The sequence below is a fragment of the Chinchilla lanigera genome, unplaced genomic scaffold, assembly GCF_000276665.1.
Source record: "Chinchilla lanigera isolate Chin_1 unplaced genomic scaffold, ChiLan1.0 scaffold00161, whole genome shotgun sequence".
NCBI lineage: Eukaryota > Metazoa > Chordata > Mammalia > Rodentia > Chinchillidae > Chinchilla > Chinchilla lanigera.
In genome coordinates this window covers 1,549,332-1,570,384 of record NW_004955562.1, presented here as the reverse complement: position 1 = coordinate 1,570,384, position 21,053 = coordinate 1,549,332, and the positions used below count along the sequence as shown (strand labels likewise).

The 21,053-nt window shown below is 34.6% G+C and overlaps 1 protein-coding gene across 2 annotated transcripts in view; it reads left to right on the top strand.

The window, feature by feature from the left end:
• Zdhhc15 (zinc finger, DHHC-type containing 15) overlaps positions 1 to 21,053 on the top strand; it is a 119,926-nt gene that overhangs the window by 17,914 nt on the left and 80,959 nt on the right. The window lies entirely within an intron of this gene.

Here is a 21,053-nt window from a genome sequence, read left to right as displayed (position 1 = left end):
TGTTGAATCATCCCTGCATCCCTGGGATAAATCCTATCTGGTCACGGTGTATAATCTTCTTATGATGTGCTACATTCTGTGTGCCCATATCTTATTAGGTATTTTTGCGTCAATGTTCATTAAGGAGTTTAGTCTGTAGGTTTCTTGCTTGGTTGGTGCTGTGATTTGTGTCAGATTTCCCCCCAAAGCCTCATGCAGTCATGGGATGGGCTTTTAGTTTTTGATTGATTGATCGTCCAATGCTAGGATTATGAGTATGAGTGCTACACCCACCCTGGGGTGGATAGCCTGCATGCAGTATAATGGGGGGAAAGAGACTTGCTCTTGATCCTCCTCCCTTTTTGCTCTTGTTGCTTTCATTGTTTTCCACCACCATGAACTGTTGCCCCTCTGCCATGTGCCACTCTGCCTTGGAGCCAGCTAAGTATGGACTGAAACCTCCACAAACTGTGAGCTAAATAAGCCTTTCCTTCCTTAATTCTGGACATCCCATATTTTCTCTCAGCAACAAGAAAAAAATTAACCAAGACAGTTGGGTTCTTCTCTGATTTTGGAATCAGGGTAATACTTGCTTACAGGAATGACTTTGGAAGTACTGCTTCCCTTTTAGTTTCTTTACAGAGTTTCAGCATTAGTGGCATTACTTCTCTAAATTTTTTTAGAATTCAACAGTGAATCCATCAGAGTCTGGGCTTTTCTTTACTGGTAAATACTTAACTACTTTTTCAATTTGATCGGTTTATATTGGTTTATTTAAAATCTTTATATCTTCTTGATTTACTTTTGGCAATTTGATTGTATATAGGAATCTGTCTGTTTCTTCTGTGTTTTCCATCTTACTAGAATATTTTCTTTATTGTAGGTATTGATGATTGCCTTGATTTCTGTGGGATCCATTGTGGATACTTTCCATTCCTAATGGCTTGGATTTACATTTTTTCTTTCCTCTTTTTCATGTGGTGGCTAGTGTTTTATTTATTTTATTTATTCTTTTAAAGAACCAACTTTTTGATTCATTGGTTCTTTGTATTGTTTTCTTAGTTTCTATTGAATTAATTTCTGCTCCGATATTTATAACTTCTTCCCTCATACAAGTGTTACATTTTGATTTGCTCTTCTTTTTCTAAAAGTTTGAGGGTCAACTTTAGGTTGTTTATTTGAGCTCATTTTGTTTTCCTGATGTGTGAGTTCATCACTATAAATTTCCCTCACAGGATCACTTTCATTGGATCCCATAAGTTTCAGTATGTTTTATGGACACTATTGTTTAATTGTATGTACTGTTTAACTTTGTCTTTAATTTCCTCTGTGACCAATTGGTTGTTCTGAAGGGTGTTGTTTTATTTCCACGTGTTAATGTAGTTCTTGTTGTTTCTTTTGTCTTTTCTTTCCAATTTCATTGTTTTATGGTCAGATAGTATGCGTGGGATGATTTCAATTCTTCTACATTTACTTAAACATATTTTGTCAGCTAATATATGATCTATTTTGGAGAACATCCCATGTTCAGCTGAAAACAATGTATTCTGATGTTTTAGGATGGAACACTCTGTAGATATCTACCAAGTCCATTTTTTCACTGGCTTGATTTAATTCTAATATTTCTTCGTTGATTTTTTGTCTAGTTGATCTATCCATTTGTGAGAGAGGGGTATTAAGGTGTCCTATTACAACTGTGTTAATGTTTTTTAGGTTTTTCATGTCTGTTAATATTTGTTTTATGTAGTTGTGTGAACTTGTATTTGGTGCATAAATATTTATGATCGTTATCTATTCTTCTTGGAGTTTTCCATTAATGAGTATGTAGTGACCTTCCTTGTCTCTTTTGATCAGTTTTGGCTTAAAGTTTACATTGTCTGTAAATAGAATAGCTAGTCCTGCTTTTTTCTGGGTTTGTATGGCATGAAGAATTGTTTTCTATCCTTTGACTTTTAGTCTATGAATTTCTTTTTGGTATAAATATTTTTCTTGACTGTAGCTTATTGTTGGATCTTGCTTCTTGATCCATTCTGCCAGTCTGTTTCTTTTGATTGGGGAGTTGAGACCATTTATGTTAATGGTTATAACTGATATGTATTGATGTTACTTTTTCATGTTGTTTCCCTGTGGTTTGTTCCCTGTCTTTCTGCACTGCTTAATTATTTGTTCTGCCTTGCAGCTTCTTTCTATTCGTATTCCTGTGTTTGTGGTGTTCATTATATCTTTCTAATGTCTGTAAGAGCATCCTGTAGAGCTGGTTTAGTGGTCATAAATTTCTTCAGTTCTTTCATGGAAAGATATTTCATGGAAATATCTTATTTCTCCATCAATTTTGAAACATACTTTTACAGAGTAAATCAATCTGGGTTGGAGATCATTTTCTTTTAGGTCTTGAAATGCTTCACTCCAAGCTCTTCTTGATTTGATTACTTGTATTGAGAAGTCTGCTGTGTTTCTGATGGGCTTACTTTTATAGGTGATGTGTTACTTTTCTCTGGCTGCTTTTAGTACTTTGTTCTTGTGCTTATTTTCTGGAATCTTAATTATTAAATGCTTCACTGTAGAGTTATTTTGTTCAAAGTTATTTGGAGTTCTATATGCTTCATTTATTTGTATGTCAAATTCTTTATCCATGCTTGGGAAATTTTCTGCCATTATTTCTCTGAGGAGATTTTTAATGGCTTTTGTGCTATCTCCAGCTTTGTCACTGATTCTTATTACTCTTGTCTTCTTTGCTTCATCCTGCAGCTGCTGGATTGATTTTTTCTGGTATCTTGCAATTTTTAAGATATCCTTCATTTCCAAGTTGCTAGTCACATTCCTGTCTTCTAGTTCTTATATTCTTTCCATGCCTTCATTCAGTCTGCTGCATATATGTTCAGTAGAGTTTCGAATCTCCTGCATTTCTGTTTGGATCTGTTTCATTGATTCTATTTCTCATCTGTGTTTGCCATTCATGGTTTCCATTGTTTTCCTGAGCTCCTCTATTTGTTTATCTGTGTCTGCTTTGATGTCTTTTATTTTGATAGTCATTTCCTTCTGCACCTTAGTGATTTTTTTTTTTTGCTATGGCCTCTTCCATTTGTTGTTTCACTCTTGCTGCTATAGTTTCAGAGTTCCGTTTGTTGCCTTCTGATTTCCTCATTCTCTTTGTGCTCTGGACATGTCCTGGGTGAGATGGGCATTTGGGATTGCATTTTGCTTCTTCATCCATCATTTTCTGTTTTATTTGTGTGTGTGTGTGTTGATGCTTTTAGATTTCTAATGTTAAGTAGCCTTATCACTAATGTTGAAGCTTTCCTAGGAAGTGTCTGTTTCTCCAGATATCTCCTTTCACTGGCACCTTGTTCCCAACACAATAGGGGAAGGGTGGAGCATGAACTTACATCCCTCTTGCCACTATCCCAGGGTAATGGAGGAATTATGGGGTGTGGACTTACACTCCTCTCACCAGCACTGCAGTCTTGGGGACAATGGAGGAAGGAAGGAACTTGGACTTACACTTTTCTCACTGGCACCACAGTCCCGGGGCATTGGAGGAAGGAAGGAAAACAGACTTATATCCGTGATGCCTGCACCTCTATCCTGGGAACAATGGAGGAAGGAAGGAGCTTGGACTTATAATCTCTCACTGGAACCTCTGTCCTGGGGACAATGGATGGAGGAAGGAACATGTCACTTATATTCCTCTCACCATCACCACAGTCCCAGGGCAATGGAGGAAAGAAGGAGCATGGACTTACACGCCTCTCATTGACATTGCCATTCCTGGGCAACACAGGATGGAAGGAGTGCAGACTTACATTCCTCTTGCTGTCACTGTAGTCCTGGGACAAAGGAAAAAGGAAGGAGTATGGACTTAGACTCATCTCACTGACACCACTATTCCCAGGCAGTGGAGGATGGAAGGAGCACAGACCCACCCCCCTTTCTGTGGCACCACCAGGGCAATGGAGGCCTAAAGGAGCATGAACTTATACTCCTCTTGCTGGCACTGCCATCCTGGCCAATGGAGGATTTTCAGTTCTGTATTTATATCTGATATTCTGTCCTCAGATTGACTCATTCTGCTGCATATACTTTCAATGGAATTTTTAATATCTTGGATCTGTTTAAATTTGTTTCATGGGTTCCATTTGTTTCCTGTGTTGGGCAGCATGACTTCCTCACTTTTCTAAGCTCTTTTATTTTTTTCCATATCTGCTCTAGAGTCACTAACCATGGCTTTCCTTATACTAATGATCTCAGTAGTTATCTGAAAAATCATATATGATTTGATTTTTTAGAACCTCATTCATCTGCTTTGTTCCTTATGCTCTTATCACGTCAGAGAGACCAGGTAGGTGGCTTTTGAGTTGTTCCACCTCATTGCCCCCTGCATTTGCCTTTGACAAGCTGGAATTTTCAGATTGTATCTTGCTTCCCTGTCTTCTCTGTGTCTTTCTAAAGTTTAATTACTCTTTTTATGCTTCCAAATTGCTTATGGCATGTAATTTTATTGTTAGTATTTAGAACTCTTAAGAAATGACTACTGCTCAGAGATATTTTTGTAGGAATAGCTGGCTTTTGACTCTTTTGCATGATCCTACCTCTTCAATTTATTTGGGAGGAGAAGGTGCTGCCTATTTGGCCTAGCCCCTGGTTCTTTGGAATTGCCTTATAGTATTTTGATGACCGTTAGGCAATCTTAGTGTTAGCATATCAGGTAGAATAACTGGTTAGAACAATTAAGTCACCTTGGCTAAAGTGGCACAATCAGTAATAAGAATAGCATTTAACACAGACTATAAAATAACAAACTGTGGTAACTCTTAATTTGCCACCTTTAGCCATATGAACTAGATTTGTGGTTATGTAACAAAATCAAAAATAATCCAAAAATTTTATATCATATACCTCAGTATGTTGACTTTGCCCTTAGGAGAGAAAACTTAAAAGGGGCTAGGAGGAACAATAGAGAAATAGAAAAATAAGAAGTGATTAGAAGCAAGGCTAGTGGACATAGAAGAGTACTTGAACTTTGGGAAGCTGGTGAAGAAGACCAGAGGGAAAGAGAGAAGGAGGAATAAACAAGACCAGAACAGAACATCACCACCAAAAAAAATAGAAACCATGTTTACATGCATATAAAAACAAGAGCAAACAATCATGAAAAAAAACAAAGACAAGACAAGAAAAAAGAAATAAGAAAATAAGATAAAAAGTCCTCTTCAAGGCATGGGTAGAGTAGGCAGACAGTGTCCAGATCCATGTTGATTAATCCGAGCAAGCCAGCTGTAGCTTTATGATGTGGTAGTGGATAATCCTAGCAATCCTGCCCCTTTAATTCCATTGAAGTTCAGACTGGTTTCTATCTATAAGGTTGGAACCTGTTCTCTTCTGCCTGCAACACTTTGTGTGCCTCTTGCTGGCCTGAAGTTGGCTCCCTCCTGCCAGTGTGAACTCAGCTTCTTGACCTCCTGCTGACTTGAACTTGGCAGCCTCACCCTCACACAGGCAGCCACTAGTTGGAGCCAGCCCACAGCTGTTCTGAGTTCTGAGCTCACTTGGCCCCTCTCCAAGATGGCTACTAGCCAGTTGCCCTCTGTAGGGGGATGTCTGAATCCAAATAACACCAGCCACTGCAGTCTACTGCATCTATTGCTCCATTCAACTGGTGCATTTCTCCATGGAAGCTTCTAGAGTTGTCAGTAGTTACCATACATCTCCAAGTTCGAGTCACCCCTCCCACACAGTGAGTCAGGGCTCAGGGAGAAAGTGCCACTTGCCACCTCCTTCTTCACTGAAGTCTCTCTCTTCACTCTCACCATGGGATTCAGTTCTTGCTTCACATCCTTCCTGAGGCCCAGGGACCCACTTCCTTCTTCTCTTCCCCACTTTGCTATATTCCAGCATCTGGACACGAAGTCTCAGAGAGGCTCTTTCTCTGATGTGCACCAGTCCACCATCTCCCCAGAAGTCCCTATGTTGTATTTATTTAAACATGCTGCATGAGCTAAAATATGGTCTGTTTTGTAGAAAGTCCTGTGGGCTGCTGAGTAGGATATGTATTCACCTGTTGTCAGTTAAAACAGTATATAGATATCTGTTAGATCCATTTGTTAAATGGTATGGTTCAACTCTGATATTTGATATTTTGGTATCTGGTATTTGTTGAATTCTCATGTATTTATTGGGTTTTTTTAGCAATTGGGGTGTTTACTGATTCCTCTCATGATATTATTTTTCATTGCTGATTTCTTTCTGTTTTCCTTTGGGCTAGCTACTGTCCAAATTGGATGTATGCTTTCCTTTGGGCTTTTGGGGAATGTTAGCCTTGCTGTCTCTGTCTAGAATTCCCTTGAATAATTTCTGCAATGCTGTTTTGGTGGTCATGAATTTCTTTAGATTGTCTTTCTTGCTGAAGGTTTTTATTTCTCTTGTCAATTTTGAAAAAAAAACTTTTCAGTATATTGTAGTCCGGATTGGCAATTATTTTCCTTTAGGATTTGAAAACTTCATTCCATGTTTTCCGGCCATGAAAGATTTGTGTTGAGAAAACTTCTGTCACTCAGTTCATGTTGCCTATATAAATTACTTGATGTTTTTCTCTAATGGCTTTTAGTAGTTTCTCTTTGTTCTGCTTTTCTGGAGTTTTGATTATGGTGTATCATAGGGAGGGTCTTTCATGGTTGTGTACATTTGGAGTCTTAAATGCCTTACCTGGGTGTTTATTTTGATCTCTGGATCTGAAAACTTTTGTGCAATGATTTCTGTGAATGTATTTCTTGTACCTTTAGTGTCCTTCTCTAGTTCTTCCTGTACTCTTATAATTCTTAAATGAGTTCTTTTAAAATCATCTAGGAACTCTTGAATCACCCTTTCATGTTTTCTTGTTGTTTTTAAAGTATCACTGAGTAAGTGCTATATTATCTTTTTTCTGTAGTCATGAAATGCTCTCTTTTGATTGGTTATGTATACTGGCATGGCTTTCAATTATGTCTATTTCCAATAATTCTGCTTGATTCTTTCTCACAGTCTCTAATTCTTTATACGATGTTCACTCACATCCTGCATTGTCTTTTAATTGTTTCATCTGTGTCTGAAGCTGAATTGATATCTTATTAATTAAATCTTTTCTCACTTATTTTCATCCTCTTTTAGCTCAATGAACATCTTGTATGTTTGCTTGTTTCAGTTTTTAATCTCTTGAAATATTTTTGCCACTTGATTTTTGAATTCTTTGTGTGAAACTTCTACTTCCGTGCCTGTGAGATCACCTTTGGTGAATTAGGAATTTTTTGAGGCATCCTATTGCCTTGTTTTTTTACGATTCCTGTTTTTGTGTTAAATGTTGTTGAGCATTTGGGCTAGAAAGCTCTGCCTCTAATGTACTGATTCCTCATACTTAGTTGCAGGGAGATAACAACTACTGGTAATATCAACATTCAAAGAATAAATCATACCAGGTATGGTGGTGCACGCCTGTAATCCCAGCATTCAGGAGGCTGAGGCAGGAGGATCGTTGCAAATTCAAGGCCAGCTTGGGTTACAAAGTGAGTTCATGATCAGCCTGAACTGCATTGTGACACCCTGTCTCAAAAAGACAAAAAACTCACGAAGAACAAATCATGTATCAATGTATTATTTAGAACTTGTTTAGCAGTTTCTTCTTTCAATTACCTAGAAGTACAAAGGATTGATAATGGTAGATAAAAGGCTGGGAGATAGGTGAAAAAGAAAGAAAATAAAATGATTGGAAAATTAACTACGCAAACAGGTTGAGAAAAACAGGAGACTAAAAAGACAATAAAAGAGAAGGAGAAAGTAGTTTTATGGTATTTATACCAATAAAGAAAGGCAGAAAGAAAGAGTTTGAGAATATTTTTGTGGGAAGACAAGGAAAGGAATAAAGGAGGGATGTATAAGTAGAAAATTGGAAAGTCTGCATGGAGAGTATACCAAACATATAAACTAGTAAAAACCCTGTTAGATGACCTAAGCAATGACCTTTGTTAAGGGTGAACTTGACAAGTCATTATAGAATGCTATAGAAACACAAATGATAGTTATCATTCATTTATGGTTATTCATAAACATATGCCTCTCACATATGTTCTAAAATAGAAAACAGGAAAACATAATCCATTGTTACATTATAGAAATACTGTAGCACTATTTTGGGGTACTGCTTGTGTAGTTTGCAACTTTGCTCAATTTGTTCATTAGCCCTAAGAAATTTCTTGTGGATTATTTGAAAATGTCTATACATAGGATTGTGTCATCTGATAGTAAATATAATTGTGCTTCTTTCCAACTTAGATGTCTTTTATTTCATGTTCTTACCTGGTATGAAATTCCATTACACTGTTAAACAGAAATAGTGAAAAGAGGGACCTTGGTCTTGTTCTTGAAGTTAGGGGGAAATATTGAGTCTTTAATTCCTGAGAATACTTTTATCTGTGGATTTTCTATACATGTTTTTATCAAGAAGAGGAAGTTCCTTTCTATTACTAATTTCTTGAGCACTTTTTTATTCAAATGTGTAAAATATTGTTACATGCTTTTTTCAGAATCAATTGATGATTGTGTAAAGTCTTTTTCTTCAATCTGTTTATAGCATGTATTACATTATTGATTTGTATCATAAACTATTCTTAAATTTCTTGGGTAAATCTCAATCATGAGGTAAAACATTTATACCAACAATTGGAGGAACATAACGAAGTTGATAAATTTCAACAGACATACAACTTATGGAAATAGAGTTTAAAAAGAGAAATAAACAAAATGGAATCTCCTACTATGTCACTAAATTCTATTTCCTAGCATTTGCTTGAAATTTTTCTATTTGCATTCGTAAGAGATATTTATATATAATTTCATTTTTAAAATGTCTTTTTCCAGATTGATTATCAGAATTATACAGGCCTCATAATATGATTTAGAAAATCTTATCCTGTCTTTAAAATTTTGTAAGAGTTTGAGAAGAATTATAAGTGTTTGGTAGAATTCACCATTGAAGCCATATGGTCCAGTGGTTTTGTTTAGTGAGAAGTTGTGATTACATATCCCATGATTATATATTTTAACCTTACTTGTTACTGATCTGTTCAGATTGTTCATTTCTTTTTAACTCTATTTTGATACACTGTATGTTTCTCAAAGTTTATGCATATTTTTAAGATTCTCCAATGGTTAGCATATGATTTTTCATAGAAGACATTTATGATCCTTGCATTTCTTTGGAAAAAATGAAAACTCAAATAAAATTATAAATGAAAAAGAAATAATTTCCTATTTGATTTATTTCTCCTCTAGTCTTTATTATTTCCTTCTGATACTTTGGCCTTAGTGTATTCTTCTTTTTCTAGTTCTTTGAAATGTAAAGTTGGGAGCTTCAGGTTTTTCTTTTTTGTCAATGTAGTCATTTACTACTATTAACTTTTCTCTTAGAAACTGCTTTTTGCTCCACTTCAGACTTTTTGGTGTGTTGTGTGTCCATTTTTGTTTGTCTTGCGATAGTTTTTAAATTTTCTCTTGGCTTCCTCAAAATTAGCAATATTTCTTGAAACATTTGATAGAATTCACCACTGAAGACATCTGGCCTTGGCTTTTTCTTCTGAGAGGTTTTGTCTTACTGATTTTATTTGTTAATGGTGTATTCACATTTTACTTTATTTTATTTTACAATGGTAAGAAACATAAGATCTACTATCTTAACAAACTTTTAAATGTACATTATTGTTGACTCTATATGTAATGCTATATAGCAGACCATGAGAGTTAAGTCATGTTGCTTACATTTCATGCTCATTGAATACTAATTCCATTTTCTACCTTCTAGGCCTTGATAACATTTTCAAGTCAGTCTGGATAACATGTGAATTTCTAGAAGTTTGTTCATTCCGTATAGGGTATCTGATTTGTTGGCATATAGTTGTTTCTAGAATTCTGTTATGTGTTCTATTTCTGTACATTGTTCACTTTTATTTCTTGATTTATTATATTAAGTTTCTCATTTTCTTCAGTCTCATTAAAATTTGTCATTTTCATTGATCTGCTCAAGTTCCCCCAACTTTTGACTTTATCAGTTCTATTGATCTGTATTTAGTATTTCATTTCTCTCCATTTTAATCTTTATTATATCTTTTCCTTTCCTAGTTCTGAGTTTAGTTTGTTCTCTTATTTTTGTTCAGGTATAAGTTTAAGTCAGTAATTTGGGATTTTTGCTGCTTTAATGTACGCATTTATAGTAATCATTGTCATGCTTTCACTATACTCCACAGGATGTGGAGTGTTTTTATCTCAAAGTGTTTTATTATTAATTTCACTCCTGCTTTATTCTTTGATCTATTGGATAAGTGTGTATTGCTTAACTTTTCCATATTTTTGACATTTTTAATTTTCATTATTACTGACTTTATTCCACCATGATTGGAGAAAATACTTTGCATGATTTCATTCTTTTATATCTAGCAGAACCTGTTTTGTGGCCTAATGTTTGTCCTATACTATATAATGTTGCATGTGCACTTGAGAAAATTATGTATTCTTCCATTGTTAGATTGAGTGTTCTTCATGTCTGTTAGATATAATTGGTTTGTGATGTTTAGCTCTTTTGTTTCCTTACCAGTCTCCTGTTTAATTTTTCTATCCATATTTGAAAGTGACTACTAATATGACACTGTCTATATCTCCTTCCACTCATTGTTTTCTTTCTATATTTTAGGACTCTCATTGAGGTGCATATGTATTTATAATCATGATATCTTTGTGATAGATTAGCTACTTTATCAATATATAATATCACGCATTCTCATTGTCAGTTTAACTCTATTTTGTCTCATATTATTATAGGAACCCTAGGTTGCTTTTGATTAGTATTAGCATGGATATTTTCTTTAAGAAAAATTTGCCTTTTTGAGGTGAGGCTTCACTATGCAATTCAAGCTGGCCTTGAACTGGCTTTGTAGCTTATGCTGGCCTTGAACTCACAACTATATTCCTGCCTCAGCCTCCCAAGTGCTGGGATTATAGGCATGCACCACCATGTCCAGCCTGCATGGATATTGTTTTGCACAAATTCCATGTTTGACAAATTTATGTGTTTGCATCTAAATTGCATTTTGTAGACAGCGTATAGTTTGATCATATGTTTTTGCTCATTCTAACAATTTCTGTCTTTTATCTGAAGAGTTTAGTTCATTTAATTTTCTTTGGTTTTGTTTTTGTAATACTGGGGATTGAACCTAGAGCCTTCACATTGAGCTATATCCTCACCTGATTTTAAATTTTTCATTTTAAGATAAGCTCTCACTAAGTTACTAAGTTGCAAAGGCTGGGATTGAATTTAGGATCTCTTGCCTCAGTCTCCCAGAGTGCTGGAATTACAGGCATGAGCCACCACACCTAGATAATCAGTGATAAGAAAGCACTTACTTTCTGACTTTGGCATTTGTTTTATGTATCTTTGCACTTTTGGGTTCCATTACTACCTTAATTCTTTCAGTTTTAATAGATTTTATTTTTAAAGCACATTTAGCAAAACTGAACAGAAAACTGAGTTTCCGTACAAAAGAAACTTCCCCACATACACATAGCCTTCTCCACTGTCAGCATCCAACACCAAAATGGTACATTTGTTACAATGGAGAAACCTACGCTGGCATATTATCATCCAAGTTCATAGTTTTCATTAGCATTCTCTCTTGGTGTTTTGCATTCTATGGGGTTTTGATAGACATCTAATGACCTGTGTCCACAATTATGGTAACATATACTGTTTTCACTGTCCTAAAAATATTTTATTTTCTACCTATTTATCTCTTCTTTCTCCCTAACTCTTGGAAATCATTGATTTTAACTATCTTCAGAGTTTTACCTTCTCAAAAATGTCATGCAGTTGGAAACATACAGTATGTAACCTTTTCAAATGACTTCTTTCACTTGCTTAATATGCATTTAAGATTTTTCCATGTCTTTTCATGACTTGATAGTTCATTCATTTTAGTACAGAAGCCTATTCCATTACATGGATATACTACAGCTTATTTATTCATTCATCTAGTAAAGGATATCTTGGTTGCATTCATTTTGTGACCATTTTGAATAGAAGTGCTACAATGTGTGTATCTGGGCTTTTATGTGAACATAAGTTTTTAGTTCATTTGTGTAAATACCAAGAAATGTGAATGCTAGGCTGTGTGATAAGAGTATATTTGGTTTTGTAAGAAGCTGTTCAAATATCTGCCAAAGTGACTGAACCACTTTGCATTCCCACCTGCAACAAATGAGTATTCTGGTTGCTCTGTATCCTTGCCAGCATTTGGTGTGGTCAGTATTCTGGAATTTCACCATTCTAATAAGTATGGGGTAGTATCTCATTTTTGTTTTCTTGCCCTCTTTTTCATTATTTTTCCATTGTGTCCATTTTTATTTTCTCTTACTTCTTTTTCAGTTTATATTTTAATTTTTTCCTAATGATTACCCTATTATAATCAATACATTTATCTAATAGCAAGTTGAATTAACAACAAATTAATAATATAGAAAACAGTATCCTTTACAGCTCCATCTCTTTTTTATATTTATTGTCGCAAATTATATCTTTATACATTGTGTACCCCTTAAGAGAAACTCATGATTGTTTTATTCATTTGTCCTTATGGATACACCTCGAGACAATAATGTTAAGTGAAGCTTAAATATGTCATAGTGGTCTTTATATGAAAAACCCAAAGCATAAATAATTTAAGAGCAAAATAAAACATAGCTAATAGGAAATGCAGAGATAAATCTTTTGTAAATAGAATGAGGAAGGGGAAGGAAATTTAAAAAATAATATGTGCTGCACACATGTACACACTTCCTGTGGTTAATGTAATCATTATGCACTAATAGAATTTTTAAAAATTATCACAAGCCAGAAAACATTGTATGGTAAGTAAAAGACTAAAAGACCAAAAATGCAATATTACTGGTTTTTGTAGTTAACTGTGTAGTCACTTTTACCTTTGTTACTTTTTTTTTTTCTTTAACCTTTGTTTCTTTTCCTGGCTTGAGTTACAATTACAGTAATTTCCTTTTTTTTTCCTGGAAGACTCCTTTTGGCTTTTCATATAGGATAGTTCTACTAGTGATGAACTCCCTTAGTTTTTGTTTATTTAGGAATACCTTATTTCCTTTACCAGTTTTTCATGTATAATGTTATGGGCTATGGAAAACTGCACTGACAGTTATTTTTCTTTCAGCGGTTTAAGGCATTTCTATCTCTTCTGGCTTTTATGGATTCTGAAGAAAAATTGCTGACAGTGTGATTGAGTATGACTTGTCTCCAGAGTCACTTTTTTCTTCTTGCTTTCCAGATTTTCTTTTTGTGTTTGGCTTTTGATAGTATAGCTCTCAGTTTGGATATTCTTCAATTCATTGTTTCGGAGTTTCTCGTGTTTTGGAGATGTTTAGAATCATGTCTTCAATCAAATTTGAAAAGTGTATTTAAATGTTCTTTCTGCTCTGTTTTCATATTTATATTTATATATATATATGTATAGTGAAGTTTATTGGTACATTTTACTTATATATAATGAGCATATTCATCATAGGGTAGTTGTACCTGTACATGATATATTTTGATTTCTCTATTTCCCAATCCCCTCTCCTCCCTTTAACCCAGGTTCCCCTCCCTATTTACAAATCTTTGTTTCCATTTTATCCTTCTTTTCTCATTTTTTCTTTCCTCTTTCTTTCCCCCTACTCCCTCCGCTTGTTCCCCTTTCATTATGAACAACTTCTTCCCATTTTATCATATCTCTTGTACAATTTGGTTATTATTTACACTTTCAGTTTCTGGCATCAGTGAGATAATGCAATATTTACACATGTGTGTCTGATTTATTTCACTTAGGAGTATGGTCTCAAGGTCCATCCATTTAGCAAGTTTATCCTTCTTTATGGCACAGTAGTACTCCATTATATAAAAGATACCACATTTGTTTTTAACCATTGATAGGTTGATGGCTTTTAGGTTGTTTTCAAGATTTAGCTGTTGCAAACTGAGCTGCTAGAAATGTGTGTGCTTTCAATTCTTTTGGGATGTTACTAAGCAGTGGGATAGTTGGATCAAATGGGACCTCTACTCCTAGTTTTTTGAGGAATCTCCACACTGATTTCCACAGTGGTTGCACCAGTCTATACTCCCACCAACAGTGAAGTGTTCCCTTTTCCCCACAACCCCACCAGCATTTGTTATGGGTTGATTTCTTGATGGTAACCATGCTTCCTGGAGTGAGATGGAATCTCAGTGGTGTTTTATGTGTATCTCTCAAATGACCAGTTATGTTAAACATTTTTTCATATATTTATTTGATATTTATACTTCATCTGAGAAATATGTATTCATATCAGATGCCCATTGTTGGATTAGATCTTTGAATTTAGGGTATCTGAATTTTATGTTCTTATAGGTTCTGAATATTACTCCTTTAAGGAGAAACGGGCTACAATTTTTCCAACTCTGTGGGTTACCTTTTTGCTCTGTTGATGATATTTTTGTTATGCAAAAGCTTTTTAATATGATGAGATCCCTGTTATTGATTCTTTGTATTAGTTCCTATGCCATCAGAGTTTTGTTCATGAAATCTTTTCCTCCACCTATGTCTTCAAGAGTTCTGGCTGTTCTCTCTTCCAGCATATTTAGTGTTTTTGCTTTAATATTTACAGCTTTGATTCATTTCAATTTTAGTTTAGTGGGCAGTGATAGACATGGGTCTAGTTTTAGTCTTTGGCATGTGGGAAGCCAGTTTTCCCTGCACCATTTGTTAAGGAGGCTATCTTCCTTTTTTTATTCTAAAGTGTAAAATGATAAACTATGAAACTGAGTTTCAAAGCTGGTTAATAGGACAGAACATGTTTGTCTCATTTGTCAAAGATAAGGTGGCTGAGTGTGTTTGGAGTTGTTTCTGCATCTTCTAATCTGTTCCTTTGATCCTCAGGTCTGTTCTTTTGCCAATACTATGTTGTTTTTATCACAGTAGCTTTGTAGTGTAATTTTAAGTCACAAAATGTTATGCCCCTGCCTTGCCTTTGTTCCTGAGAATTGATTTTGCTATTCCAGGTTGTTCCAAATGAATTTTAGGAATATTTTCTCTAGTTCTATGAGTTTCTTCTATCCTCTAGAAGTCCATACACCTGTCAACATTTCTTAACTTATTATAGTAAAAGACACATTGCCATTAGCTCTCCCTCAAAATGCTCTCCCTCGCTTCCAACATGATTGCCACTTTTAGAAGCAGTTCTGAAAGAACTCTTCCATGAATGATTCTATTTGTACTGTCATGGTTGTCTCAATGCCCTGAATCAATTCAAAATATTTACCTTTCATGGTCATTTTGACTTTAGGTAAGCATCAGAAGCCACGAGTTTCTAGATCCAGTGAAGAAGGTGGAAGAGGACACATTATACTGTGTTTAGGAGCCTGCCTTTCTGTTGGATGTCACTGGGCAGCAAGCACTTAGTGGATTTTTGATCAAGCCTCATAAAGGCATTCATGAAAGAGGACTTCCAGAGCTGCTTCAGACAATGGCAAGAATGATGGAATAAGTTTATTGAAAGCACTGGGGAGTATTTTGAGGGGGACTAATGGGAGATTTAAGTGTGTCTTTTAGTGTAATATTTTTTTTTAAAAAAATAAAACATTTACTGCATATATTTTATCTTAATACATACATATATCTTCATTTCCTAGTACACTTGAGGGCGTCCTACAGGTCTCATAGGCTCTTCATTTTATTCATTATTGTTTCATTCTCCTCCTCAGAATAAGTTCAATTGATCTACCCACGTGATAAATGATTATTTCTGCCTGCTTAAAATTGCTATTGTACCTCTCTAGAGAATTTTTGTTTTTGTTTTTCTTTCTTTTTTTATTTGGCACTGGGAATTGAATTTAGAGTTTCACACTGACCTGTACCCCCAGCCCTTTTCTTAGGTTTTATACAAGGACTCACTAAATTGTTAAGTTGTGCAGGCAGGGGTCAATCTTACAGTCCCCTTGCCTCAGTCTTTTGTTGTCTTTTTCAGATCTAAAATTTTTGTCTTTTTTTTCTCTGATTTCTATCTCTTCATTTATATTCTTTGCTCTATGAGACATAATTCTCCTGGTTTCCTTTAGTTCTTTTTCCATGGTTTTCTTTAGCTCTTCAAGAATATTTAAGTTGATTTAAGCCTTTGTCTAAGTCCATTTCCTGGGCGTCTTTATGGACCATTTTTAGTGATTTCTTTTTCCCTGTTAATGGGCCATACTGTGTAGTTTCTTTACAAACCTATTTTTTTGGTTGAAAACTGGACATTTGGAATGTTATAAAGTGGCAACTCTAGAAATCAGATTCTCCTCTGGTGTTTGTTGTTGCTGCCTACTGTGAATTGTTCTTTCCGTGTATAGCAATTTTTCTTACCTATATTGTAAAAATCATATTTTTTGTCACACGTGGTCCCTGAGTTCTCTGTTCTTTAAAGATGAGGTCGGATAGTGATTTCATAGAGATTTTGTGAATACCTGGGTTAAAAATAATGAAGAAGAAGAAGAAGAAAAATACAATCTCCCAGACTTTTGTAGATTGGCTCTGTATCAGACCAGTCCTTCAACTCTCAATCAGATGGATTACTATTTTGCCTTAGCATTCACTTCCTGTTCTACAGGACCCAAAGTTCAGCTAAAGGTGAAAGCTTTCTTCTCGGGGTTTTCTGAGCATACATACTATGTTGGGTGTCTGCATGTCTTCTCACTTCTGTGATACACATGATAGCACTTAAATGCCCTTATTACTCGCCTATACCATTTGTTAACGTCTTTGCCCAGTTGTTTTTCTGTCCATTGTCAAATGATGATTTTTGCTGAAGTTTCCATGCCTCTAAATACTTCTGGCTATACTACCCAGAAATGTGGCCAAGCCCTGGAAATTCTCAACCAGACAAAACACAGGGAAGCCTTTGCATCGGTCTTTGATAGACTCACCAGATAATTGAGGCTCACAACCACAATTCTTTGAGAATAGGATCCACATTGCTTCTTCTGGCATTAAAAACCAACACCAGGACTATAAGCCATTCTTATAGCCCCTAGTGATGTGGGATTTGGAGGATAATAGGCAGTCAATTTTAAATGTCATAACGTTCACTTACTACAAAGTACTAGCAGTTTTATCAAATCTTTCTTCTGACTGTTTTAAGTTTTTATCAGATTCCAGAGTTCTGCAAAACCTGATTCCGACAGTTTTGCCAGCTCATTGCCTGCTCTTATGTAGAGGTGGAACTCCAGAATTCCCTACTCTGCCATTTTTGGTGAAAATCGCGTGCATTTTGAGGTTAACAAATGCTCTAGGAACTAATTCTGCTCAAAAGGCAGAAATTTTTCAAAGAGAATCAGAAGAAATGAAAACTAAGAGAAAAAGCAAATGCGAGAATGACCATTTTCTAGAAACCAAGTTGCTACAGAAGTAAAACCTATCCATTCAGGCCTATATAAATTATACTACATATTACCACATCTAAAAGAGTTTCATAGAACTCATCCATATGTATCACATGTGACTAGCAAGGTATAGTAGCAAACTTCTAATATAAATTCAGTGGTTCTTAAATTTGGATGAAATCAGAATCACTTGCTGAATTTTTAAAATGCAAATTCCTGTGCCTCTATCCAGAGATTTATGTGAAGGGGGTCCTGAAATTTGTATTGTTATTCTGCTCCCTAAGGAATTATTAGGATCATCCAAGTTTAAGAGTAACTGAATCAAAAATAAATTAATGACTAGTACAGGGATGTAAATGCAGAATGGCATTGTTAGCTTGCTTCGAACAAGCAAAGTATAATCAGAAATGTATTTCAGTTCCCTAAATGAAATTCTATTCCCTCTTTTAATCCACTAAGAAATATCTAAGGGGAAAACTGGAAATCAGGCATTTATTTTGACATTGAATAAATTACTTTAAAGCTATCATATGTCACTTAAGGTATCTACAATTTTTTAAAAACATATTTATTTTATCCTAAATTTATTTTCAAACCTAACCTTACTGAAAAATTCATGTTTCTCAGAAAAATGATAATTATGTACAGATTGTGTGCCAGGCACCTAAATATTTAACACTTCTATTATCATTTAAACATTATAGTAACCTGATGATATAAATAATTTATCCTCATACATGAGGAAACTGAGGTACAGACTGATTAACTAATTTGCCCAAGGTCAAAGAACAAGTATCAGATCAAGAAGGTAAATACATACTAAATATGTGCTACGCATTAATACGATAAACTCCCTTCACAATCATGTAGTTAATTTAAAGATAATTTCATGTTGTAAGGAAGCATGAATCATACTGTATCCTACATTTTTGATCTTCCTATTGTACATTTACAGATCCTCTTGTAATATAATAATTCATTAGCACTAGCCCTACACATCTATTAGGTACCTCAAATGTAGCATCTGCATTGAGATTTTCTTGAAGCATAAAATACACACCACCATTTCAAAACTTAGTACAAAAAAGAATAAAAGCAAGACTCAATAGTATGTATGACTAAAATGTTGAAAATATTGTTATATATTTGATTAAATAAAATATATAATAAAATTAATTTCATTTAATTTTTTTAGCTTTAAATGTTTCTACTAGAAATTTTAAAATGACCTGATCTCATTATGTTTCTATTTCAAAGTAGTGTTGTAGAGTTCCTTTCATGTCCTTTGTAGTATATTTGTTCATCATCTTCATTAGGACACAGATTAGGTTTATTCTACTTGTAACCTTCTCTGAAAATACAGTGTACATCTACTTAAAAGAATTTATGGCACAGGCTTTGGTTTTAACACAGTTGTCTGTATATTATTCTGTATACTCCACTTTTCCATAATTTTCTTCATACCTCATTGCAAAGAATCAGTAAATAAATGAGGAAAAGAGGTCAGACAATGTAAAAAACTATTTGATGATGACTCCAGTCAAACACCTTCCTAGTAGTGAACTGAAATTTGAAGAAACAGAAGAGGTGTAATTATATGTATCACCACAGTACTTTATAATCATGTATGGCAAGTTACTCCTAGAATTGGTGAACTGTACCCTTACGCAAGAGATTCATGATAAAGGATTCCTTTTCTAAAAGTTCAGTGTGACTCTTACAACATTTTCATTTTAAATATGATTAAAGTATTTCAGCTTCTTCCTTTAATAGTGCAAAAGGCTGTACAGTGTTAGAAAAATAAAAGAAAGGAAAAACTACTGAGATAAGTGCCACAATCTCTTAGAAGAAGGCATTTGTCTTTTTCAGAAGTATATAATTCTCTTCCAACAAGGAATTTTGCAAGAAAATATTTTGTCCCTTTGACTTATTGGATCCTCACAGAATTTCAAGGGGCAGAAAGACCGAAAAAGCAAGTCCACGTCCAAACCAATATCTGAATGTCCACTACATTTTCAAGTGTTTGTAATGAGAAACTTACTCTTTCCCAAAGCTAGTGATCATTTTCACCATCTTCCTCCTATACTTGTTCAACATTATCTTTTCTTATACTGAGCTAAAATTTGTTAACTTGATGCTTTTATCTGCTGATTGTATCTCTGCTCTTAGATCATGTAAATCAATCCCACTTACACGTAAGAGTTCTTAAAAAGGGTTTCTCATACCTGGCGAATTCACTGCTTCTCATTCGTTCTCCATTTACATGTTGTCTCATCCCAATATCTACAAGTACTTGATGATCTTCTCTTACCCACAGCACTGTAGCAAACAGCCAAGCAAATGGGAGTTAGAACTTGCCCCTTCTTATTTAAAAAGTGATTTAAACAGTATATACATGTATCAAACATTCTATTATACCCCAATAATATGTGCAACTTTTTGACGTGTCATGTAAAAATAATAAATAAATAAATGCATATTTCTAGGCTGAGGTAGAAGGAGGTACATCGATGAGCAGCTGTGTTTTATAAAGATTGGGGTCCAAACAACTCTGTTCTCTCTTACTTCATTTTAAAGTGATATTATTAGCCTAATTTAAGGGCTCATGGAACTGATTTGTTCATGCAGCATGTTTGTACAAAATCATAAAATCCCAAGTTGACCCACTGAGGCTTCTTACTCACACTCCTATTTATATTGTCAGAATATGTACTTCTTGCGTAACTCAGAACTAGGATTCTTTAACTGGAAAAAAAAACAAGAACTTACTACCAGTCTCTAGGTGAGTGTATTAGAAAATAGAAAAACCATCATGTGGTCAGATTTTTAGCTAAAAATAGAACAGGTTTAAAAGAAATACTAAAAAAGAGAAAGTATGACTGATGAAAGGCCTGAAAAAGTAGCACCTAGACCATAGTTTTCATTCACTGTTTGATTTTAGCACATTTGTTCTGATCCTTTACCATTCATTATTATGTATGAAAACAATCTTACTTTAACAGTTCCACAGGATTGAGAGCTAGGTCTTGTAATTTCAGTTTAATTTAGCATCTAGTATAAGTATACACAGATGGTGGTGCTGAATAAAGACAGGTAAGACTCCTTCTGTACACACAGCATTCTGAACGAAGGTAATGAATAGCTCACATTAAACTGGCAAGGAAATATTAAAAGAGGTAAATACATTATGTGGTAAGAGTTCTAGAAGCTAGACTTCAGTCCCAACTCTTCCACTGACTTGCTCTATGATATTAAGCAAATCATTTGATAGTGCTCCAGTTATCCCCCCATTTGTAAAGTAATCCTCATAGTCACTAAAGTTTGTTCTTCTTCTGATATTCTGTAAAATTTTAGTTCAGAGATAATAATAATAAATACGCATCTGTAATCACCTCCTGATTTATCAGCTTTGATGTTCTATGTAATATAGCTTAGTTGTTTCTTTTAGTTGGTTTTTTTAAAAACGATTCTACCTATATTGTTTGAATGAATGGAAATTCTTAATTACTGAAGGTCTGAGATGAAGGAACTAGCCAATAATGGAATCTAATCATCCTTGTGTTTCTTTCTCTTAGGGTAGTACTATCATTATATAAATTGCTCAAAAATGATGCTGTGTAAAATA